Source organism: Artemia franciscana, chromosome 9 (assembly GCF_032884065.1).
Source record: "Artemia franciscana chromosome 9, ASM3288406v1, whole genome shotgun sequence".
NCBI classification, from domain to species: Eukaryota; Metazoa; Arthropoda; class Branchiopoda; order Anostraca; family Artemiidae; genus Artemia; species Artemia franciscana.
The window spans coordinates 28309718-28336131 of NC_088871.1; the positions used below are offsets into that span (position 1 = coordinate 28309718).

At 36.4% G+C, this 26414-nt stretch overlaps 1 long non-coding RNA gene across 3 annotated transcripts in view; it reads right to left on the reverse strand.

The window, feature by feature from the left end:
- Positions 1-14299: 14299 nt before the first annotated feature.
- Positions 14300-26414, reverse strand: part of LOC136031229 (uncharacterized) — an 89204-nt gene continuing 77089 nt past the window's right edge. The window contains exon 3 of one of the 3 annotated variants that reach the window (XR_010618467.1): positions 14300-14367. This is a non-coding gene — a long non-coding RNA (uncharacterized LOC136031229). Of the gene's footprint in view, positions 14368-21121; positions 21142-25260; positions 25370-26414 lie in introns of those variants that run through there. The other 2 variants (XR_010618469.1, XR_010618468.1) reach the window with 2 other exon arrangements.

The window sequence follows — 26414 nt, forward strand, 5'->3', positions numbered from 1 at the left end:
TATTATTCCGGCACTTATCTATTATGCCGCCAACAGTTAAAAAGTGAAGTTGGGTTAATCCTAACGAAAAATACGAAAACAAGATGAAAATAGAATATTTTAGAAACAAATTTGGGCTATATATTTGCAAATTAGGGGGGGGGAGGCTACCTAACCATCAGCCCCCCTAATGTGCAAATACACATTTCAAATTATATAATTCATAAGCTAATTGTTTCTTGATAAAGGCAGATAAAAACCGGTTTGTTCTCGAGTTTTACACAGCATAAACTTGATTGTTCGCGGTATAATACACAAGTACCGTTATTCCTTTCAAATGCATCAAAAATTACAAGCTATTCCTACGTGTCGTTTATTTACTATCAAAAAAACTTAAAAGGGCCTTCTCTATAGTTTAGTCCCCCCCCCCGTTTGTACCTCATCTAGATAAAAACCCTAGAAACAGCCACCTATGCTGTTAATTTGCTGTCACTTTAGCCACCCTAAAGTACTTTTTTTTTCACCCGAAACATAAGGCTTGAAAACTGAGCAAAGTTAGATTGGGCAGATTTGAACAACCGCGAAAGATCGAAAATAACGAAACAGCTAATTCAATGCTTATTATCATTAAATAAAACAAAGCTTTTCAAATGAAAACAAGAAGTGATATTAAAAACTATGGGTAAACATCGAGCAGTTCATATTATTGACCTACAAATATACTGAACATACCACTAAATGCTATTTTTATGCTCTTTATGAATGTAGTAGTCCCTTTTCTCACAAATTCAGTTTTAAGCTCTTTTTAGGACCCTTGAAAATAATAATTTTGTTCTATATTTTTTTTCTATAAAAATGGGTTATAACAATTGTTTCAAACTTACTATTTCATTATAAATCAACTTTGAAAAAGTTGTATAATTCATAAAAACTTGTATAATTCATAAACAAATCCACCATGTTTTCTTCTTATTCTGTTAGGTCGTTTAAAACTGCCGTATCGCCTATATGTCGAAAAATATCAAAACCGACAGAAGAAACACAGCAGATGGAAAATGGAGAATTTATTTGAATTTTCATCAAAATTAATTGTGACCAATCACTGCTTGCAGATTGTATAACTTTAACAAAATAAATTTTCTAATGAAATAGTAAGTTCGAGACCAATGTTTAAACCCTTTTTATACCAAAAACCGTATAAAGAAATTGTCATTTTCAAGGGTCAAAAAAAGGCTTAAAACTTGAATTTGTGAGAAAAGCGATTATTGTATTCAGGAAGAGCATAAAAAAATGGCATCTAGTGGCATGTTCACTTTATTTGTAGGTCAATAATATGAACTGCTCAATGTTTACCAAATTATGAATAAAACATGCAGAAATTGGTCTATACATGAGGGGGCGCCGTCTCTTGGGTATCCAGCTCTTTACAGTAAAGTTTAAATTTGGTATAAGAAGTATTTTTGAACCACTATAAAATTTAGCATAAAGGGTGGGGTGTTTTGAAACAGCAGCCTCCCTCATTTACGGAATAACTAAAGAAATAAGAATACACATAATTCTCTAAGCATATAAGCTAAATTCCTAGTCGTCTTGTTCCGGATTGCCCGCATTTCTTGCAACAGCCTGATCTGTAAATAAGACCATAAACTATTTTTTCTATTCTTTTTTTTTAAGTTTAATTCAAAAAAATATTTCAATTTTAGAGCGATCTCAGGCGAAGTAACACTTTGTGTTGGCTTTAATTCCCATAATTTAATTTCCAATTCTTGTTCTGTTTATTCTATCATGAAATGAATATCAGGGAATAATGTGCTGTTTAGTAATATCATGACTCACTGAAATTTTATTTATTTATTCATTTTTTTTTGCCATGCGTCATATCAACGTACGTGTTACTCATTTTTCGGCTATAAATTGAATCTGAAAGTGTTGCTATTTTTACTTGAAATAAAAAAAAAACACAAAAAAAAACAGCTTAGTGGTTTTAATTATCAGCTGTTTCATTTATAGAGAAAGTACTGAGATTGACGCACATGGGCCGTTGGGTGTTATGATCTTAAATCTCATTTTACTCAAAATATAATTTTTTTAACAATTAGTTACAGCTGTTTTTATGTAATTATAAATGAGTCAGATACCAATAATGTAAATTTGGACAAATTTGTTGGCATTCTATTTTGCCCCATTAAGCCCTAAATGTAAACGTCAAGTTTACCCCCTTAAAAGTATCGTATGTTCTATCAATATTATCCCTTAGTCAATTGCAGGTATGGGAGGTTTGCTTTCCATGTTTGATCAAACGTTTAACAACGTTTTTATTATTGACGCATTGATTCTGTTATTGAGCTATTCAGTTTCAATTGGTTGAAGGATTGTACTAATATAAACTAAGCCAATTAAGTGACCGAGTTTTGTGTTAGTTACAAGCGGAGGTAGGTGGTGAAGTCATATGCAAAGGAGCGCTGGCCTTTGGGTCCTGGCTTCTTCCAATATCAAAAGAAACAGTTATCTACGTCCAATATCAAATTTTCTGATGATCAAATCCAATATTTAACAGGTTTGGATAGGCATATCTGATAATATTGGTTCTCAAATCTGGTTCAACATCCACAAAATTATTTTTCCATTCTTATCCTTTAATTACTTTTATTCGTTTTTAGAATTAAGCGCAATTTTAAACTTTTGCTAACTGTAGATATGGCACCAAAATTGATTTTTTTTTGTATAATATTGACACTTTAGGAAGGTATTATACACACGAAAACGGTGTGCACAATAAGATAATGTAGACATCAAAAATTGATCACCACTCAATGCGACTTTTAAGTGCTCTTTTTAACTAAAATTCTACGAAAAAGTACGCTTGACTGATCAACAGCCTTGAATTTGGCCTTAAAATATCGCTGCGATGAGGCCTGTGCACTAGTTCTAATGGTGGTACTAGAGAGTGGAGGGACGCCCTTGTAGATTTAGTTGTTTTTTTTATCCTAGCTAGGTTTTGAAAAAACAGCTTTTTTGTAGCCATTTCATTGGAAAAGCCGATTGATTCATTTGAAAATAGGGGAATCAACCAAAAGTGCACATTGCAAAAGTCCACTGTTTAGGAATGTGGCACTTTATGATGGCACTATCAAGTTAAATTTATAAAAAGCACAAAAATGCCTAGTTAAGCACCTATAGAGAAAGATACACTTCATTACTTCATCCAGAAATAATTCATCCTTCATAATATGCAGAATAATTGTGGTTAACACATTTTGCATAAAGCCTCACTATATTTTACCACCACCCCCCTAATATTGGAACATAGCGTGATTTATATATTTCCCATCAATTCTTCCAATGCAGCTTTCTTGTTTCAACCCGTGTGCAGCCTGTAAATTGAATCAACTCTGACGAAATAAGAACGTGAAAACAAGTGACGGGTGGCAGAACGCATTAGAATTATATTTGGGCTACATATTTGCCCATTGGGGGAGGTTGGGTTAAAGTATAGCAGAGCTGCATGCAAAATGAGTTAACTACAATTATTCAGCATATTATGAAGTAAGAATTGTTTACTTTGCATGCTTCCTTCTCTATAGGTACTTAAATGGGTATATACCTAGTAGCTGTCTAGTTTCTGCTATTCAGTAGACAATTTTGAAAAAGATATAGTGATCAGTGGAATGAGCAATTACGAGATTGTACTGTGTGGAAAGTGCAAGCTTTCGAGATATGGTCGCTTACCATGAGGAATTCGTTGTTAAAGCAAAATGTGATGAGGAGTGTGAAGATGACAAACCAGAAAATGCAATTCAGGGAGGAGTTATTGATAGAGCTGCTGAATCTATGGATGATTCGGTAAACGCAAATAGAAAGAAATTGGATGCTGACACGGAAGATAGATTAAACAATGACAACGAGTCACTGAACACTGATCAAAAGAGAGATGTTGGGAAATTGTGGAATCTGTTATCAAAAGAGATGGTACCAAGTCAGTGAAAATGGTTGTATCAGGCTTTGGCGGTACGGGAAAATCTAACTAGTCGTTGTTTTGGTCCAGGTATAATCTACGTCGCTTTCTCACGTGTGACTAGTAGTGCAGGTCTGTATTTAGTAGAACTCGATCCACCGAAAATTTTACTCGATTTAGATGCTTTATTGGAATATAACCATCTGATTAAAATTTATAGGCCAGATCTTTCGTTATTTCAAGTCCCAGTAATCAATTTGAGAAACTTCTCAGTTGAGGCATCTCTGCTCACTGAAAGTAAATGTCATCCCAATAATTCTATTGGAAAGTGGCCTACGAGAAAAACCACTAAGTTCAAAGGGAAAAAACATGGGTTGTTTCTACGAACAGACATAAATCTAAATCGACTATAAAGACAGTCGAGCCTCCAAATATTGTTTTTGGAAAGAGAGAACAAGAATTCGAAACAGATCTTTCAGTATTATTCTCGTACCTAGCACTAATCACTTTAATTTTATTATTTTTCTGGTATACCGTATACGGATAATACCTTTGCTAAAGCTCTTCTATCAACAGAATTAACCGTTTGCTCATACTCTATAAAACAAAGGACAAAAGGTGTTTGACAGCTAAGGCACTTCTCAATATTTAACCTAAGAGTAACAATTTGGTCGATACATCCTCTACCTTTTCTAAAACCGCACTGTTCTTCTCTTACAACTTTGTCTACAGCATCTCTCAGTCTAAAAAGTATTATATTACTAAGTAATTTTCTACCTACAGAAACCAGACTAATGCCTCTATAATTACGACACTCACTCTCATCACCTTTCTTATTCAGTGGTTTCATTAAGCCTTTCCTAAAACCGTTAGGTACTTCACTTTTTTCAAAAATCATATTCATAATCTTCAGTAACTTATGTCTAACCTCGGACTCACCATATTTAAGAAACTCATTTACCACATTATCAGCACCAGGAGCCTTATTATTTTTTAATCCTTTTAGTACTGTCACTAATTCTTCCTCGCAAAACAAATCATGCTTCACATCTAGGGTATCACAAACTTTTTCATTTTCCTCTATATTTCTTCCTGCAACTTTAGCTCGGTTTAGCACATTCTCGAAATGTTCTTTCTTTACATTTCTTTTGTTTTCATATGATCTATTACTCAGATAATTCTTGTACAAACCCCTTCTCCTTTCTATTAAACACAAACCCTTTTCACTAATATTCCTTGCTGCAGTTTTAACTTTCTTCCCTAATATACCATCAGCAACTTCACGAATTATTTTTCTAAAATTATTTCAACCATCCTCCACATTGTCAAATTTTAAACTCCTAAGTTTAGTATTCAACTGTTCCTGGAAAGTTTCTCTCAAATTTTCATCCTGGAGTCTTCCAACATCATAACTTCCCGTGAGGTAGTTGCCACAAATCAATTTTCAAAAAGTTTCTTTTAATTTAGTTCAACATACCCCTCAACATTTCTCGAAGTTTCAACTAGAAACCTTTAGCCTTTTCGTCCCCACCCTGGATCAAATATTCACCCTTTTCTAAATGATAAATCCTGAATGTAAACAATGGGTCAACCTTGTAATTTACAATCTTTTTCCCGGGGGCTGTGGGGGGATCGACATCCCCAGGGGAATAGTTTTTAGATTTTTTAACTCTTTTGAACAAATTTGCTTTTTCAAAATTTCGATGAGTGTTGAGGTGGAGCATCTAAAAGAGATAAGGGAGGCTGGTCACCCTCCGAACGCTTTCTAAGACTCCCCTCAACAAGCCCTGAAAGTTTCAACTTAATATCCTCAATCCTACCTGAGATTTTGCTGATGCACCCTTTTAATGACCTGCACACGCATAATGTCTTTTGATTTTGTTCAATATTCTCCTCAAAATTACCTTATAATCTTCGCAAGTATAAGTAATCGCAGTCGAAAGTAGTTAAAGTCATAGTGGCAAGCTGTTGCAGTAGTAGTAGTAGTAGTGGCCTTGAACGTTTCAAGTCAATGTCCTTAGCTGCTCCCAAGATGTTACATGTACGCCTTTTTGATACCCTGGATGAGCATAGTGTCTTTTGATATAGTTTTAATACCTCTCAACATCCACTGATATTTCACATCAATACCCTTAGTATTTTCGGACAAGCCCAGCATCAAACATCCTTTTCAATTATAAATTCTTCTCATAAATAATGTACAAATTGTATAATCAAAAAATATTGCCCCGGGAGCAGTGGGGGGGGGGGGCATAGCAGCTATCAGATTTAGTTATTACACCTTTTGACTATTCTCGACAAAATCGCTTTTTCAAAGTTTTATCAGTGTCAGGGAGGGGGGGGGATCTAAAAAGGGCAAGGGGAGACTAGTTGCCCTCCTTATCACTCCTCAACATCCCCCTCAATATGCCTTGGAAGTTTCAATTTCGTATCAATTTCCAATTGAATGAGTCACCTCCAAGCCTAATGACCTTAAACTATAGGGAAAGCTTGCTTCTAATAAGTTGGTGATACCAAAAAGACTAACCCCTTCATGGAAATCTCTTCATAATAATAGTGACCATGGAAAATTGGTTAATCAAACAAAGAACAAAACGTAAAATAAAAGAAGGTGAAGCGCAAGAGGCTGTCTCAACATGGGTGCATTATATAAGCAAAAACAAAATTAATATATTTCAATCCTAAAGTCCCATCAGCACAGGTCCAAAAACAATCTTTAATATATCTTTGCCTAACTTCTGCTGAGTTTGTCCAGTTCTTTCATTGGAATTCTTTCATTCAACTTATATTTTTGTTTGAGATTAACGGAAATCAGTACCCAAGTCAGTGGGAATGGGATCTAAAGTACTTTTTTTTCACCCAAAACATAAGGCCCTCCAAATTACTCTCCCCCCACCAAAACTCCACCAAAGAGAGCGGATCCGGTCCGGTTATGTCAGTCACTATCTTGGACTTGTGCTTATTCTTTCCACCAAGTTTCATCCTGATATCTCCGCTTTAAGCGTTTTACAAGATCCCCCCCCCCTAATGACACTGGATCCGGTCGGGATCTAAAATAAGAGATTTGAGCTTCGAGGTCCTCCTAAATACGAAATTTCATTAAGATACGATCATTCTTTCGTAAGTTAAAAATAACTCATTTTTCTATTTTTTAGAATTAACGTTCCCCCCAAATCCCCCAAAGAGAGCAGAACCGTCCCGGTTATGCCACTCCCGTATCTAGGACTTAAGCTTATTTTTCCTACCAAGTTTCGTCCCGATCCCTCCAATCTAAGCGTTTTCCAAGAATTTAAGTTCCCCCCGACTTCCCCTTCACCGGATCCGGTCGGAATTTAGAATTAGACCTATGAGACATGATATCCTTCCAAACATCAAATTTCATTAAGATCCGATCACTCCTTCGTATGTTAAAAATACCTCATTTTTCTAATTTTTCAGAATCAAACCTCTCTCCCCCAACTCCCACAAAGAGAGCGGATCCGTTCCGGTTATGTCAATCACGTATCTAGAGCTTATAATTATTTTTCCCATCAAGTTTCATTCCGATCCCTCCATTCTAAGCATTTTGCCAAGATTTTACGTCCCCCCAATCCCCCCCCCCAATGTTACCAGTTCCGATCGGGATTTAAAATAAGAGCTCCAAGACACGATATCCTTCCAAAAAACGAATTTCATTAAGATCCGATTAATTTTCAGAATTAACCCTCCTCCCCCAACTCCCCCGAAAGAGAGCGGGTCCGTTCCGGTTATTTCAGTCACGTATCTAGGACTTATGATTATTTTTACCACCAAGTTTCATCCTGATACCTCCACTCTAAGCGTTTTCCAAGATTTTAGGCTACCCCTTCTTCCCACTCCCCCTAATGTCACCGGATCCGGTCGGGATTTAATATAAGAGCTCTGAGACACGATATGCTTCCAAACATCAAATTTCATTAAGATCAGATCACTCCTTCGTAAGTTAAAAATACCTCATTTTTTCTAATTTTTCAGAATTAACCCTCCCCTCAATTCCCCCGAAGAAAGCGGATCCGTTCCGGTTATGTCAATCACGTATCTACGACTTGTGCTTATTTTCCCAGCAAGTTTCATCCCGATCCCTCCACTCTAAGCGTTTTCCGAGATTTTAGGTCCCCCCTCAATCTCCCCAAAGTCACCGGATCCAGTCGGGATTTGAAATAAGAGCTCTGAGACACTATATCCTTCCAAACTTCAAATTTCATTAAGATCTGATAACTCCTTCGTAAGTTAAAAATACCTCATTTTTTCTAATTTTTCAGAATTAACCCTCCCCCCACTCCTCCAAACAGAGCAGATTCGATCCAGTATATTAAACACGTATCTAGGACTTCTGCTTATTTTTCCCACCAAGTTTCATCCCGATCTCTCCACTCTAAGCGTTTTCCAAGATTTTAGGTTCCCCCTTCCAATTCCCCCCAATGTCACCGGATCTAATTGGAATTTAAAACAAGATTTCTGAGACACAATATCCTTCCAAACATCAAATTTCATTAAGATCCCATCACCCGTTCGTAAGTTAAAAATAATTTCTGTTAATCGGCCCCCACTCCCCCCCCCCCAGATGGTCAAATCGGGAAAACGACTATTTCTAATTTAATCTGGTCCCTGGTACGCCTGCCAAATTTCATCGTCCTAGCTTACCTGGAAGTGCCTAAAGTAGCAACACCGCGAAAGACAGACAAACAGACCGACAGACCGACAGACCGACAGAATTTGCGATCGCTATATGTCACTTGGTTAATACCAAGTGCCATAAAAAAACAAGAATCGTATTAAAAACGTTCTTGATTTTTCTCAAGGTTGCAGCGGCAACCTAGTAAAGAGCGAACCACAGCCCATAGTAACTAAAAGTTAAAAAACGCGTTTTGAAAAAAAACTGCATCGCGAAAAAAAATTCCATCTCTGACACTGATTCAGGAATGGTAACTATTATTTCATATGCTCATATGGTATGAGCTCTAGCAAAATTCTAAGAATCAATAGATTGCTTTAACAGGAAAATCAGAGGCTTAATGCCGGTCAGGATTTAAAATAAGAGCTCTGAGTCACGGGGTCCTTCTAAAAATCAAAATTCATTAAGATCCGATCACCACTCGTCAGTTAAAAATACCTCAATGTTTCTAATTTTTCCGCTCCCTTCAGTCACCCAGATGATCGAATCGGGGAAAACGACTTTATCAAGTCAATTTGTGCAGCTCCCTGACACGCCTACCAATTTTCATCGCCCTAGCACGTCCAGAAGGACCAAACTCGCTAAAGCACTGAACCCCACCCCCTAACTCCCCCAAAGAGAGCGGATCCAGTCTGGTTACGTCAATCACATATCTACGACATTTATAAGCGTTTTCCAAGATTTCCGGTTTCTCCCTCCAACTCCTCCCAATGTCAACAGACCTTATCGGAATTTGAAATAAGAGCTCTGAGACGTGGATTCCTTCTAAATGTCAGATTTCATTAAGATCCGATCACCCGTTCTTAAGTTAAAAATACCTCAATTTTTCTAATTTTTCCAAATTAACGCCCCCAGCCTCCCAAAGAGAACGGCTCCGTTCCAATTATGTCAGTCACGTATCTATAACCTGTGCCTATTCTTCCCATCCAGTTTCATCCCGATCTCTCCACTCTAAGCGTTTTCCAAGATTTCCGGTTTCCAAGATTTCCGTTTCCCCCCTCTAACCCTCTATATCCCCGGATTCGATTCGAATTGAAAATGGAGCATCTGAGAAATACGATTCTTCTATATATCAAGTTTCATTAAGTTCCGGTCACCCATGTGTAAGATACCTCGATTTTCACGTTTTCCAAGAATTTCGGTTTCCCCCTCCAACTCCCACAATGTCATCGGATCTGGTCAGGATTTAAAATAAGAGTTTTAAAGCACAAGATCCTTCTAAATATCAAATTTCATTAAGCTCTAAGCGTTTTCCAAGACTTTAGGCTTCCCCCCAAACTCCCCCCAATGTCACCGGATCCGGCCGGGATTTAAAATAAGAACTTTGAGACCCGATATTCTTCCAAACATCAATTTCGTTCAGATCTGATCACCTGTTAGTAAGTTAAAAATACCTCATTTTTTCTAGTTTTTCCAATTTAATCCTCCCCAGACTCTCCCCCCCCCCAGATGGTCAAATCAGAGAAACGACAATTTCTAATTTAATCTTGTCTGGTTCCTGATACGCCTGCCAAATTTCGTCGTCCCAGCTTACCTGGAAGTGCCTAAAGTATCACAATCGGGACAGCCAGACTGACTGACCGACAGAATTTGCGATCGCTATATGTCACTTGGTAGATACCAAGTGCCATAAAAATTCATGATGATTTTGAAAAAGCCTGAATCTCTCGAAAATGGCGTCACATCAAAATGAAAGGTGTACCATTGGAATCATCATGGTCGAAAACCTTTCGGGGAAATTATAGTCCACCTCCTTGAACAATACAGAAAATCACTTTTTTGCATCGGTAGCACTGATTTGTCTCCCATTTTTTTTTTTGGCTCAGCGGGTTACCAGAACATCATAGAGAGATGCTTGATAGCTCATTCAAAAGATTTTTCTTATATCCACGTGATTTTTTTTTGCCATCTGCAAGTGCAATATGGCACTAAAATAGCCATTTCTTAATTTGGATTTTTAGTTTTTAGCGCCTACCCAAACAAAAGCTAATTGAACGTCATTACAAACTGAATAGCATAATAACGAAACTCGTTGCCTTAAAGCACAATTCTACATGATCCATGTGCCATTTCTCAAGCGGTGACGCTAGTACATCGTAGATAGATAGCTCATGCAAAAGATATTGCTCATATCTACGTTCTTCCTATAAATTCCACCATCTGCAAGTTCCAAATGCCACTAAAAACGGCACTTTTGATGCCATGTCTCAAGTGGAAAAGCTAAGGGTATTGGGCTAGCAGAACTTTTAAGAGTTATGTTTAATGGCTCATTTAAAAGCTATTGCTCATATCAACGTGCTTTTTTATAAATACTACAATTCGTAAGTGCAATGTAGCACTGAAAACAACTTTTGGTGCCACTTCTTAAATGGAAAAGCTCTGAAGTACAAAACAATTACTATTGTGATAGTTATGTTCCAGAGCCCTTAACTGGAGGTTTACACGAATCCCACTTTACGGATTCTTGTGCACATGTGCACTTTATGGGAATGTGTTATGAAGTCAAATTATAAAAAGTGATTAGGCATAAATATAAGCTTTTAAATTAGTCCTTAAACAGCTCTCTTTTGTTACAATAGCCTTCTAGTTTAGATGACTCTTTGAGGCATCTCCCGTCCTAAAAAAAATGACCCACCACCCCTCCTTCGAAGTAGTTGATGCACTTGCGCATCCTTGTAGATATTTTGTGAAATACGAAGCAAATCAGTTTGGTTCAACTGAAAATCTATATATATAAAAATAAGTTGTTTGTCTGTCTGTCGACTGACGTCATTATAAGGATTGAGTCGTATGTCGTCATGAAGTTAGTCATCATATACCAATTCAAAAACGAATGTATTCAAGCCGAAGTAGCTGAGTTGGTAAAGCGTTATGTTCCAGGTTCTAGGTCCGAGAGGTTCCAGGTTCGAACCTTGGCTTTAGCATTAATTCAAAAGAAGAAAAAAACTAAAAAAGGTAAAAACTACAAAAAAAGAATAAAAAGAAAATACTAAAAAAACTAAAAAGCTAAAAAACTAAAAAAAAATAAAAAAAGGTAAAAAACTAAAAAAGAAAAGAAACTAAAAAAAACAAAAAAAGGTAAAAACTACAAAAAAACTAAAAACTAATAAAAAACTAAAAAACTAAAAACTGAAAAAGAAAAAAAAATTAAAAAAAGGGAAAAAACTGAAAAATAAAGGAGAAAAAGAAAACTTAAAACCGGGACACAGGGAATATAAATGACGACCGGGACACTCAAAGAGAAATTACAGACTGGGATACTGGGACACAAATAACGACCGGGACATATAAATCACGACCGGGACACTCAAAGATAAATTACAGACCGGGAAACCGGGACACAAATGAGGACCGAGATACTGGGACACAGGGAATATAAATGACCACCGGGACACTCAAAGAGAAATTACAGACTGGGACACTGGGACACAAATGACACTGGGACACAAATTGAAGCGCACTCTTTAGGAATCTGGCATCCTCCTCACACACACAATTACCCTTCGCCCTTCCTTCATGATATCTAATAAGTATTTATTGATCACTAAATAGGATTCCGTGAAAAATCAAATGTATCAATTTATTTCAATCCAGCATCAAGATAAATATCCATTTTAACCCTTTATCCTGTAGGGACTATGTGACTTTTTAGGAACGAATGCGCCACCATGCGCATTACTTTCTCTGTAACTAGAAAGCTTAATATATAATTTATTTATAGTTCGAAATCGAGGGTCTATCTTAGAATATCCAATTTGGAGGCTATTAGTCCCAAATCATGGACAACTAGATAAGTCGAATTTTGTCCCTATCCTAAAGTAAAAAAGTAAATTCTAATAAAGTTGTCAAAGCGAGAAATGAGAAAGATATTTATAAAGTCAAGTAGATGTGCCCAAAGATCTCGCTTAATTGACGCTACTGAACTTGGAACAAAAAAGTGGTATTCTTCCTTTCTGAAATCATACCTCTGGCTTCTAACCCAAAAAAATGTGAAGCCCATTTTTAATTGACGAAACATCCTTTCCCTGATTATAAATCATTTAAATGAAGGAAGGGGGAACGTAACTAGTTTTGGGAATGATGAGAGGATTAACTACGGAAGTAATGTTCTTATTGTAGCATATTAAAACAGCAAATTTTGTTTATATTATCTACAATTGGTGGGAAAAGGGTTATCCTGACTAGGCCTTAGTTCTGTATCCTGATTATGTTTACGTTCTTCTTTAGGTTAGCCTACAGTACTACATGTCCTCCAAAATAAGACCAGAAGATGCAATTATTTGTTTGCTTTTAGTTTAATTATAACAGCATTCTTGTAAATATTAAGCTATAATTAAACAACGGCATGCATAAGGAAATGTGGTTTTATTATCAAACATTTAATCGCAGATGTTTTGGGCTTTCCGTCGTGCTGCTTGTTTTAGTGGAACCCGCAAATTTCCAATCGGAATGTCATGGGAAAGTGTTACCAAATTAAGATTTTCGATCAAATTCTCATGGTTCGACCTCAGTAGGAAGTAGAGGTCAGGAGCATATAAGAGTCACTGAAAAACTTATAAACGGACAAAGATGACCGCTTATGCTCACAATTTGTTTAAATGATGATCACCCAAATCAGCGTGTTCGCCATCTTGCTGTTCGTGCAGTTTAGGGGCTTCATCAGAAGCCTATGAAAAAGGGTATTAGTAAGTAAACTAAAATAAGATGCATAGTCGTTTGTAACATAATAATAGTAGTTTGTATATAAGTATTGGAGTCAGAAGGTGAGCATCGTGACAAGACAGTGAAGAAGAGAAAAAAGGAAAACAGACGCACACTTGAACAAGAACTGAATTTATTTTCAGCTTAGAAATATTGAAATTAGCTGTTTTAAAAGAAGGAAATAAGAGAAAATAAACACATATTATAATGGCCAGATGCTTCAGTAGTCATATACTAGATTCAAGAGATAACGGAGAAATCCCCAAGATTACCATGGACCTTCTTTAGGTGATCTTTCTACGGAGTGCTATCTCATCCAATAAGTGATTTAGAACTCCCCTAAAACGTCACTGGGTGAATCTTTTATCGTATTAACAAATACAAACTTTGAAGAGATTTGGACGTCGTCAGGTAATTCTGGAAAGTTAAAAAGTGAAGCAGGTACACTTGATAAAAACAAAGGGTTGCCGACACTCAGAAATCATGTACAACAGGTGGCGTGTATCAAGAGTATCAAGGGTGGCGTAACGGTGCCAAGCTTGGTAGAACTTCCGCCAAGCGTGGTGGACTTGAGCCGGGCATGGTGGACTTGTGCTGGGCGTGGCGTGACTGTGCCAAACGTAGCAGAACTGTGCTAAGCGTGACGAAACTGTGTTAAGCGGAGCGGAACTGTGCCAAACATGGCGATGTGTGCCAAGTGTGGTACAAAATGTGGCAGTCAATATCTTCAAATCGAATTAGTAATTTCTATTATACCAATCCCTATAGTAAGTAAATATTTAGTAAAAGCCGATGAGCTAGTATCATAATCTAAAAGCAGAATTATTTATAAAATTTTTATTATTTCACATGTACAAGATTATTGATTAAACACTGCGAATACTAAATTCGCGAATGCTCATTTTTATGAGTTGGGAGGGATTGAAGGATTACAGGGTCTCTCCCTTGCTTTTTTTTTAAATGGGTTGTATATGCCGTTGTAACACGTGAACTGAAAAGGAGCGAAATATTGAAAAAACGTGATTCAGGAGATATATTCCTAAATTAGAAACGAATTTAAAATAAAATAAAAATACAATTGTTTTTAAGTACTTTTTATGCAATTGTTTTTTTTTTTTTTTGTACAATTGTACAAAAAGTACAATGGCAGTAGTTAAACTTAAAACAAACAACATTATTCTTAGAATATTTCACTAAATGTATACACTATACACTATGTGTTACACTAAAAAACAAGATCTAAGAGCTCATATGGCACTTGTGACGAGGTCAGGAGAGCTAAGAGCCAAGAGCTCATATAGTATGAGCTGTAGAAAAATTCTAAGCCTCAATAGATTGATTTAAAAGGAAAATCAGAGGCTTAATGCCGGTCGGGATTTAGAATAAGAGCTCTGAGTCACGAGGTCCTTCTAAATATCAAAATTCATTAAGATCCGCACCCACTCGTCAGTTAGAAATACCTCAATGTTTCTAATTTTTCTGCTCCCTTCAGTCACCCAGATGGTCGAATCGGGGAAAACGACTTTATCAAGTCAATTTGTGCAGCTCCCTGACACACCTACCAATTTTCATCGTCCTAGCACGTCCAGAAGCACCAAACTCGCCAAAGCACTGAACCCCACCCTCTAACTCCCCCAATGAGAGCAGATCCAGAACGGTTACGTCAATCACGTATCTACGACATTTGCTTATTCTACCCACCAAGTTTCATCCCGATTTCTCCACTCTAAGCGTTTTCCAAGATTTCCGGTTTCCCCTTCCAACTCCCCCCAATGTCAACATATCTGGTTGGGGTTTGAAATAAGATGAAAACATTTGCTTATTCTACCCACCAAGTTTGATCCCGATTTCTCCACTCTAAGCGTTTTCCAAGATTTTCGGTTTCCCCTTCCAACTCTCCCCGATGTGAACAGATCTGGTTGGGATTTGAAATAAGAGCTAGGAGACATGATTTTCTCCTAAATATAAAATTCCATTAAGGTCCGGTCACCCGTTCTTAAGTTAAAAATACCTCAATTTTTCTAATGTTTCCAAGTTAATACCCCCTAGCTCTCCCAAAGAAAACGGATCCGTTCCAATTATTTCAATCACGTATCTATAACGTGTGCTTATTCTTTCCATCAAGTTTCATCCCGATCTCTCCACTCTAAGCGTTTTCCAAGATTTCCGGTTTCCAAGATTTCTGTTTTCCCCCCTCCAACCTTCTATGTCCCCAGATCCGATTCGAATTGAAAATGGAGCATCTGAGACATAAGATACTTCTATATATCAAGTTTCATTAAGATCCGATCGCCCATTCGTAAGATAAAGATACCTCGATTTTCACGTTTTCCAAGAATTCCAGTTTCCCCTCTAACTCCCCCCAATGTCACCGAATCTGGTCGGGATTTAAAAGGAGAGATTTAGAGCACAAGATCCTTCTAAATGTCAAAATTCATTAAGATATGATCACCCGTTCGTAAGTTACAAATACCTCATTTTTTCTAATTTCTCCGGATTACTCCCCTCCCCCCAACTCCACCAAAGAGACCGGATCCGGTTCGGTTATGTCAGTCATGTATCTTCGACATGTTTTTGTTCTTCCCACCAAGTTTCATCCTGATTTCTCCGCTTTAAGTGTTTTCCAATATTTCCGGTCCCCCCCAACCCTCCCAATGGCGCTGGATCCGGTCACGTATCTAGGATATATGCTTATTTTCCAACCAAGTTTCATCCCGATCCCTCCACTCTAAGCGTTTTCCAAGATTTTAGGTCCCCCTCCAACTACCCCCAATATCACCGGATTCGGTCGGGATTTGAAATAAGAGCTCTGAGATACGATATCTCTCTAAATATCAAATTTCATTAAGATCCGATCACCTGTTCGTAAGTTACAAATACTTCATTTTTTCTAATTTTTCCGATTTAACCGTCCCCCACTCCCCCTCCCCAGATATTCAAATCGGGGAAACGACAATTTCTAATTTAATCTGGTCTAGTTCCTGATACGCCTGCCAAATTTCATCGTCCTAGCTTGCCTGGAAGTTCCTAAACTAGCAAAACCGGGACCGACAGACCGACTGACAGAATTTGCGATCGCTATGTCACTTGTTAGATACCAAGTTCCATAAGAACTACCAAATGCTTCAACAAAAAATGCGCTAGACACAATAACAGTGTCATAAAGATCTTTTATTTTGTCTTAGTTTGATATTGGAAGGGTTTATTTATTAGCACTTCTTAGGACAATTTTGGGTTCCAGTGTGATCAAAGGCAATCGGTGAATAAAACGCTATAAACTAACAGCTGGCTACAGTTTTGCACTTCAATTTAGTTTCAAGTAAAAATTTAGCGTAAGCGTTTTGAAGATGAGGGGGCGCCGAGAATCCCTGTAATCGGATCCCATAGTAATATACCCTGTTTGTTGAAAAGGGATGGAAAAATAAAATGTCGTATAAGTATATGTTTGTAAAGTTTGTACAGTCTAGTTTGAAAAAACAAAACAAAAAAAAAACCCAGAAAGTGTAAAGTTCAAAAACTTTCATTTACACGCATTCTATTCAAACTTAAAAAACAAAGAATGTGTACTTGTGTCTTATAGCCACCACACTCAAGTTCTGTTGAGAAGTGAAGTTTAATTAGTACTAATAAAATAAAGATAATACCAGTTTTTCAGATAGTGGGGTGAATTTCATTTCAGTTAACAATTTTTTTTTTTATAGGAAATAGCGTCTGACCATGAATGTTAAAATGACAATTTGGGATTTGCCAATGACTGAAGAATAGGCAATTAGACTACCTTGGACCACCTATTCCAACCTAACCAAAATACCAATTAATTATTCAATTAAACTACAGCTACAATGTATTTTCCCACCAAGCCGAAGCTAATTGTCTGGTATAAAGACCGTGAAACCGGTTATTGTCTCATGTTCGCGAGTATGGTGACTGCAAGACACAAATACCACCTAACCTAACCTGTGCATATTTCTAAGTTGTAGTTTTCACAATTTTGTTGATAAAATATTATATTTCCGTCATATTTTATTCTATTTCATTAGCATTAACCAAACTTCACTTCTCAACAGAACTTGAGTGTGGTGGCCATAAGACACAAGTACCAAATAATGAATTATACGTTTATTCTGCAATGTAAGATATTGCTCCAAATGCTGGCCTTTAAGCAGGGTCAAATTTAAAGCTTTGACCCTTCTAGGTTCAAGCGTTTTTGCCGCATCATTTCTTGCAAGATTTTCGGGGAAATTTCTGGAAATTCAGGGACAGTGGAAGCACTGAACAAAGCGCAAGTTGTGAGCCAAAAGTAATAAAAGAGAGAGGTGATACCGAATTCTCAGCTGCCATCCTTGGTATGCATCAAAATGTTTACAAGTGGCCAGGGAATTCCTGTGGTGTTATTAAATCACTTTTCTTTGAACGGGCAGCGCGGCAGCGGAGTGCACTAGCACCCTGACGATAAATCACATCAGTCCACTTATGCTAAGAAAAAATCACTCAGGGATGATTTATTGCGCCCCTGGCCTAGTGGGCCATTTGATAAATCTGGCCTGCCTCTAAAAATTTTGAGAGGATATGGGTCTTGCTCTTACTTATGGTAATTTTTGCGTTCTAAAATGGAATTTATTGATCATTTTTATTTCTAGACTTTTAGATGCCATTCTTTCAACTTATAGAAACGTCTGTTCGATTGAGTTTTAATTTTGATATTGCTTTATTTCTGGGTCCTCATCCAGAAATATGGTCTCTCCTCATCCGGATCCTCATCCAGTCTTCTTTAATGGATTACGGACTTCTTAACTGGCAGAAAGCAAGTTGTGTGCCTAGAAGGTTGTCTCAGCAATACCAAAGAGGAAGTTCTTAGCGGAGTACCCCAGGGGTCAATCCTCGGCCCCCTTCTGTTTAATCTCTACATCAACGACCTAGTTGAGGGCATCGAATCTGACATCCTTCTCTACGCGGACGACACAAAGCTCTATCGTGTCATCTCGTCATGTGAAGACATTCACCACCTGCAGGCGGATCTCCAACGAATCGATGACTGGATGAAGAAGTGGATCATGGAAATCAATACCCAGAAAAGTCATATCCTCACTTTGGGTCCACAAAACTTTTCGTCCTCATACTCTCTTGGTTCTGCTGCACTCACTCTTAGTAGAGAAGAAAGAGACCTAGGCATCGTGGATTCTGAACTAAACTTCAGTAGCCACTATGAAGCTGTCGTCAAGAAGGCTTCCAAAGTTGCTGGTATGATCAGAAGAAACTTCTCGTGCGAGGACGACAAAATGCTTGCTACGCTCTATAAGTCCCTTGTCCGCCCGATTCTTGAGTATGGACATTGTTCTACAAGACCATACTACAACAAGGACATATATGCTCTCGAAAATGTTCAGAGGAGGATAACTAAATTCTCTCCCAGGTTACGCTTCCTTCCCTACGAAGAGCGGCTTAGAAAGCTTGAAATCCCAACCCTCGCCTATAGATTCCATCGTGGTGATCTTATTGAAATGTACAAGCTCTGCAATGGAGCCTATGATAACGTACCAGCCCAGAGAATCGTGCAGTTCAATAAAAATCATCTCCGAGGACATCAGTACAAAGTGAGTACGGAACGCTTTTACAAGGACATGGGCCGATGGACTTTCGGCAACCGAGTGATTCAGCATTGGAACAACTTACCAGAAAGAGTAATCTGCTCCACAAACCTACTGACATTCAAGAAGAAAGTTGATGAATGTCATTCAAGTGACATTTTCTCCTTGTGCAAATTTAGAAGAAATGCAAATTAAGATTTTTGTTTTGTAGAGGCTTACAAATATATATATATATATATATATATATATATATATATATATATATATATATATATATATATATATATATATATATGCACTGACAATGGGACAGCGAAGAATATTGTATATTCGCAAATTTTACGTAGTTAAAAACATATATATATATCTATCTATATTCACAGGTGGGACACAGGGAAACAACTACAATGGCGCGTAACAACTTACGCGCGCGGGGGACTTGGGGGGGGGGGACGCGAAGCGCCCCCACCAACTAGGTGTTGGTGTAGCGCGAAGCGCCACACCAACAGCTAATAGCTTTTATAAAGTCTATTTTTCATATCTACGTTTTCCCTAAGAAAATTTCCACCTGCAAGTGCCCAAATGGCACTATTGGTGCCATGTCTCAATTGGAAAAGCTTGGTCTAGTGGCCTACCAAGAACTTTTTAGATGGATGTTTAATGGCTCATTTGAAAGCTATTGCTCATATATAAGTGCTTTTTATTAGTTCTACTATCTGCATGTACCATATAGCGCTTTAAAATGGCACTTGGTGCCACATCTTAAGTGGAAAAGCTTGGAAGTACAAAACGGTACCATTTTAATAATTATGCTCCCAAACCCTTAACTGGAGATTTACAAGAGCCCTTCCCATATATTACCCCTCCCAGCCCCCTTAGTAAGTTTCATTAGTCCGTTGGGAGAATACGCTATTAGCTCTTTAACGCGGTCAGCCGATGTTGAGGCTCGCAAAATGATTTTTTAAATATCGAATGTTCTTAAGAGGAAGAAATTCATTGAATAACAAATAATTGGATCTAGAAATTTCAAATGACTATTCCTGTTCAAAAAAGTTTAGCTTCATCGAATATAGTTTAATGCTCTCACTCTTTATAATAAAAACCTTATTAACTCGATGTTTTATAATTGCCAATTGCATATGTAATTGCGAAATAAGGTCCAATAACTATGCTTTTGGTGAAGACATAACTCTCCATAGTCTTTGGAAAAGGGGTTCAGGTTACACAATTACAGTCCTAAAAGAACAAATAGATTGAATTCGATCTTCAGCCACCGTAGTTCACTTACTAGCGCGTTAGACTTTGAATTAATTTTTAAAAAAATGTTTTTCTGAGGAAAGTAAAGAACGAAGTTGAAACTTGAAATGGACAAAGATTATTACTTCACAGCCTATCTAATATATATCAATAAAACTAGCGCAAATAAACCAACTAATTATGTTTCCCTATGCTTTTAGGATTATAGAAAACTAGCGCTTTACTGAAAACACAAAAGTCAAGCATAAAAAAAGAACAGGAGTATTGATTTGGGAGTCAAAAGTGTCTATGTAGCCTGACAACAATAAACGAATCTATAAAGCTTTTCATAATGTTACACCAGTTGTAACATCAGTAACTTTCAGTATACAATTAAAATTATTTTTAAAACAAAAGTGTAAAATTAAATATTTTTTAATAACCGCGAAGTAATTGAAAAGCATACGGAAATATTGGATCGATTTATCAGGTAGTATTTTGGTCTCGCCAGCTATAATACCAATAGTGAGTAATATACAGTATTAAATTGTAAGTAATATGCTTTAGAAATATATTTGAAATGAAGATCAAATAAGGCATAACATGGAATTCCAATTATTTCTCTCTAAGCAACATTGAATTTCCAGCTATGATACAAATTTTACAGCTAGTCTATATTCCCAATGCTATCAAGATGGCTTTACTTTGAACTCGTAAAGGATTGTACATGATTGATCGTAAAAGGGATTGATAATATTTTTATTCTGTGAAAAGTGTCCTTAATTGGTTTGCTTTTACTGTACCAAAACGAAAAAAATTATTTCGTGTTTTCAGTAAAGCGCTAATTTTCTATAATCCTAAAAGCATAGGGAAACATAATTAGTTGGTTTATTTGTACTAGTTTTACTGATATATAAAACAACACATGCTTTTCAGGAACATTTGTTTTTCGATGAGCAAAAAGCTGTTTTTTACTCGGTCGACTTCGCCTGAAAAAGCCATAATAAAGACAGGGGTTCATAAATCACCTACTGACTAGCAGAAGCTAAAAGGCTATGGTAACAAAAGAGAGCTGTTTAAGGGTTCATTTAAAAGCTTATATTTATACCTGATCTCTTTTTATAAATTTGACTTGATAGCTCTTTCCCACAAAGTGCACTTTCGATGTTCCCCCTGTTTTTTTTTTTTTTTTTTTTTTTTTTTTTTTTTTTTTTTTTTTTTTTTTTTTTTTTAAGTAAAAAAGTGCCTTTTCCAAAGAAATGACAAAAAAGACGTTTTTCGAAACGCAGGCAGGAGCAAAAACTAAGGGGGCAACGATATCCCCTCCCCTCAATTACGTCCGTTACAACTAGCACACAAGCTTCATCGCAGAGTGAAGTTTGAAGGTTCAATTCAAAACTGTTGATCATTCAAACTTAATTTTTGGTAGATTTTTAGTTGAAAAGTTTTGGTTTTAGTTGAAAAGTTTTGGTTTTAGTTAATTTGTTTTCAAAACAATCTTTTACTTTCGAGATGAGTAGTCAATTTATGAAACTTACTAAGAGTTTCTGGAGGGGGATTGTATGTAAGCGCTTCTTATAAACCTCCAGTTAAGGGCTTTGGACCATAATTATTGCAATGGCACTGTTTTATGCTTCCAGACTCTTCCACTTAAGAAGTGGTACCAAAAGTCCCGTTCTTACCGCTATACGGCACTTATGGATAGAAAAATTGATAAAAAGCATGTAGATATGAGTAATAAGTTATAACTGACCCTTCCCAGGATATGCTTTAAAAATGAGTTCAACACATTTGCAAAAATAGTGGAGTATCTGAAAAGTAATCATAAGAAGGGACAGACCATAGTAAAAAAAAAATACAAGCTGGAATCGAACGCATGATAATCCAACTTGAGGTCCACTCTGTACTAACAGAACCACGCCTCTAATAATGTAATTTAAAATTTTGGTGTTTGTAGGACTTTAATAACATAGCGTATTAAGGGGCCTGGAGGAGGAATTTGCGGGAGGTGTTCTTGCAAACCTCCACTTAAGGGTTTTGGACCATAATTACTACAATGATACCCTTTGTGCTTCCAGCTTTTTCCACTTAAGAAGTGGCACCAAAAGTGTTCTTTTCAGTGCTATATCTCACTTACGAGTGGTAAAATTGTCAAAAAGCACTTAGATATGAGCAAAAGTTTTCAAATGAGACATTAAACATCACTCTAAAAAGTTCTGGTAGCCCACTAGCCCCGGCTTTTCCACTCGAGAAATGGCACCAAAAGTGCCGTGTCTAGTGTCATTTGAAACTTGCAGAAGGTTTAATTTATAGGAAGAACGTAGATATGAGCATTTTTTATATGAGCTACCAAAAGTCTATCTAAGATGTTCTGGTAGCCCACTAGCCCACCCTTAAAAAACGCCATACAAAGTGCCTTTTTCCGTGCCAAAGGACACTTACAGACGGCAGAATTTAGATAAGCCACGTACACATGAGAAATAGCTTTTTAATGAGCTATTAAGCATCTATCTCTGATGTTCTAGCAACCTGCTATGTCTGAAAAAAGAAGAAACAAAAGACCGTTTTAACATTTTTTTTCTAAATTTTAGTTACTATGGGCTGTTTTTCGCTCTTTACTAGGTTGCAGCTAATGCTTCAACCATGACAAAGAGTTCATTGCAAATTCTCTCTAGAAACTAGTTAACAAAGAAATCTGTGAAATCTAAGAGATGGTAGGATTTTTAAGAACCTAGTAAATATAAGCAATAGCTTTGAATTAAGCCATTAAACATCTATCTACGATGGTGTGGTAGCCTCCTAATGTTCCAGTAGTTTACTGATGAACAGACAATTTATGAAACTTACTAAGGGGGATGGGAGGGGGTTTTACAGGAAGGGTTCTTGTATACCTCCAGTTAAGGGTTCTGGAACCTAACTATTACAATAGTACATATTTTGTACTTCTGAGCTTTTCCCCTTAAGAAGTGGCACCAAAAGTGTTATTTTCAGTGCTAAATCGTACTTACGAATGGTAAAATTGAAGAAAAGAGGACGTATATATAAACAATAGCTTCCAAATGAGCCATTAAACATCGCTCTTGTAATTTCTGCTTTACCAATATTCCCAGCTTTTCCACTTGAGCCACAGCACAAAAAGCGCCGTTTTAGTGCCATTTGGAACTTGCTGATGGTGGAATTTATATGAAAGACGGTATAGCTCATATGTGGAATTTATATGAGCTATAAAAGATCTATCTACGATGTTCTAATAGCCTGCTAGTTCCACCCCTTGAGAAATGGTACAAAAAGTGCCCTTTTAGTGCCAAATGACACTTGCAGATGGCAGAATTTATAAAAAGCACGTACATATGAGAAATAGTCATAAAATAAATAGCATCATAGAAATAACATGAATGAGCCATAAAGCATCTCTCTATGATGTTATGGTAGCCCACTAGGCCTATTGAAAAAAAAAAAAAAAAAAAAAAAAAACGGGAGAGAGATCAGTGCTACCGAAGCAAAAAAGGGATATTACTTGTTGTTCAAGGAGGGGAAATGTAATAGCCTGTATTGATGTTTCTGACTATGCTGATTCCAACATACTTTTTATTTTGATCTGACGCCATTTTCGAAAGGTTAGAAGTTTTTTTTCGAAAACCATAAATTTCTTTTCGCTATAAACTTTTACTTTTAAGACGAACCAAAATAATAGTTACCATTCCTGAGTCAGTGTCAGATGGCTATTTCTTTCACTATGCAGTTTTCTTTTTTAAAACGCTTTTTTTAAACTTATGGCTACTATGGGCTGTGGTTCGCTCTTTACTAGATTGCAGCTACCGCTGCAAACATGATCAGAATGGCAAGGGTTTAGTTTCTTAATCAGGCTTTTTTTCAATCATGGTTTTGTATCAATCATGGTGTTATATTTGATTGTTTTTCAGCTAATTCTCTATTTTTTTTTTTTGTGAATTGTGAAATGTTTTATACACTATTTTTGGAACAAATTACGCCCTGGACCCCATGTCCTTGCCACTTAGGGATCGGAGAAGTGTAGGCATATGGTTCTGGAACCACTCAAAGTAGTATCTTCGAAGAAGGATTGCTTATTGTTATATTTATTTATTCATTATATTTCGTTGTCTTACTGTTTATTAGACAGAATAAAACTATGTGTAACGTATATAGAGACAACATAGGCCTAACACTAAGAACCTATTTGTTTGTTTTTTTTTCTGTGATATTTTTCTAGTTGTCAGGTTACTTTCCAACTTTTTCTTTTTTATTGCTATTCCATACCTGTATCTCTAAAGTTTTTTGTGTTTATTAGGGGGGAGGGGGAGGCGTTCAATGGAATACATTGCACATACAAATATTTTGCTTAGGTTTTGAAAACCATAAAATCCTTCTTTAGAAAAATAATTACTCTTGCCTGACTGTTAAGGTGTACAAGATTTTGTGTATCATAGATTTATCGAGATTATTTGAAAAACTGTCAGAAATTAAATAATTTTTCAACTGAAACTTAAGAACAACATTAAAACTTAAAACGAACAGAAATTATTCCGTATATGAGGGGGCTGCCCTCCCCCCCCCTAAAAAGATAAAAAATGGAAGTAAAGAACAAAGTTGAAAATTGAAGCGAACAAAAATAATTGCTTTACAGTCTATCTAACATATATCAATAAAATTACTACAAATAAACCAAATAATAATAATATTTCCCTATGTTTAAAAGATTATAGAGAACTAGCGCTTAACTGAAACCACAAAAAATAAATAGGAGTTTTGGTAAAGTAAAAGCAAACCGATTAAGGACACTTTTTACAGTATAAAAAAAAAGCATTTTAGGATTGTTGTTAAATTTTTCTTCTCGTTTAGTTTGGTAGCACTTCTGCAATGTCCAATGATTGGCTCTCGTTTTGGTTCTGAAAAGGACATGTCATGATTCGATTGTAGACAAGTTTGAAGTGAAACCATATTGATAGTACTAGGACTATAGACTAGTCTTAAAATTTGTATCATAACTTTAAATTTTCTGTTGTACAGAGAAAAATTACCGCTTCCAGAATTCATATTATGGCTTATTTGATTTTCATTTTGAGTAATACTAAAGCGTATTTCTTACAATCAAAGATTGTTTATTACTCACCATTTGTATTATAGCTGGTGAGACCAAAATGATACCTGATAAATCAATCCAACTTTTCTGTATGCTGTTCAGTGACTTTGCCGTTACTAAAAAAGTATTTATTTGTATACTTATGTTTTTAAGATAATTTTAACTGTATACTGAAAGTTACTGATATCATAGCTGGTGTAGGACTATGTAAAGCTTTATAGATTAGTTTGTTGTTGTCAGGCAACTTAATCACTTTTAACTAATAAATCCAGATTCTTGTTTTTTATGCTTGGTTTGTGTGTTTTCAGTAGAGCGCTAGTTTTCTATACTCTTGGTTTAGTTGGGTTTTTTATTTATATAGTTTTCTTGGTTTATTCGTACTAGCTCAAATTCAAAATATTTGAAATATATGAAAAAATTAAACACTTGATAGCTAGAAACAGTTCCCTGGCACGGACCGGGATTGAACCTCACATCCAATGATTGGATGATTCGTACAGATCCGCGAGACCACTACCAGGGTATGAGATATCATTATTTTAAGAGGATTTGTTAATTCAAAGAATCTTGCTTTGCTCATTAATTACTTCATTATGTCCTGTAGGTTTTCATTTTGTCCTGCTCGCGTTAGCTTTCTATAATCCTACAAACATAGAGAAATATGATTATTTGGTTTATTTGTACTAGCTTTATTGATATATGTTAGATAGACTGTGAAGCATTAATTTTTGTTCGTTTTAAGGTTCAACTTCGCTCTTTACTTCCCTTAGAGAATTTTGTTCCTTAAATTAATTATTAGTTCAGAGACTCAACAAAGTGATTAACTGTTCATCCATGAATTAGTCATGGATAAAGCTGATAAGAATCGCTAGTCATTTTAGTATGAAATTCAAGATTGACACGGGAGATCAAGCTAGTATCATTTACCAGACAGGCCATTGACTGGTTGGAACCCAGCTTTCTTTATGTATAAACAAAATGGAATCCAAAAGAAAATGTTTGAAAAAAATTAAAATTAAACAAATGCACTCAAACCTTTAAGAAGGTTTGAGAGGTAGGGGACTGCCCCGCTCTCTTTGAAGGAGCTATTATTCGTAAACAATAACTAGTCTTGTGATTTTATTTTGTAGTTGTGTTGCGAGAGCAAAACTTTGGTTTTGT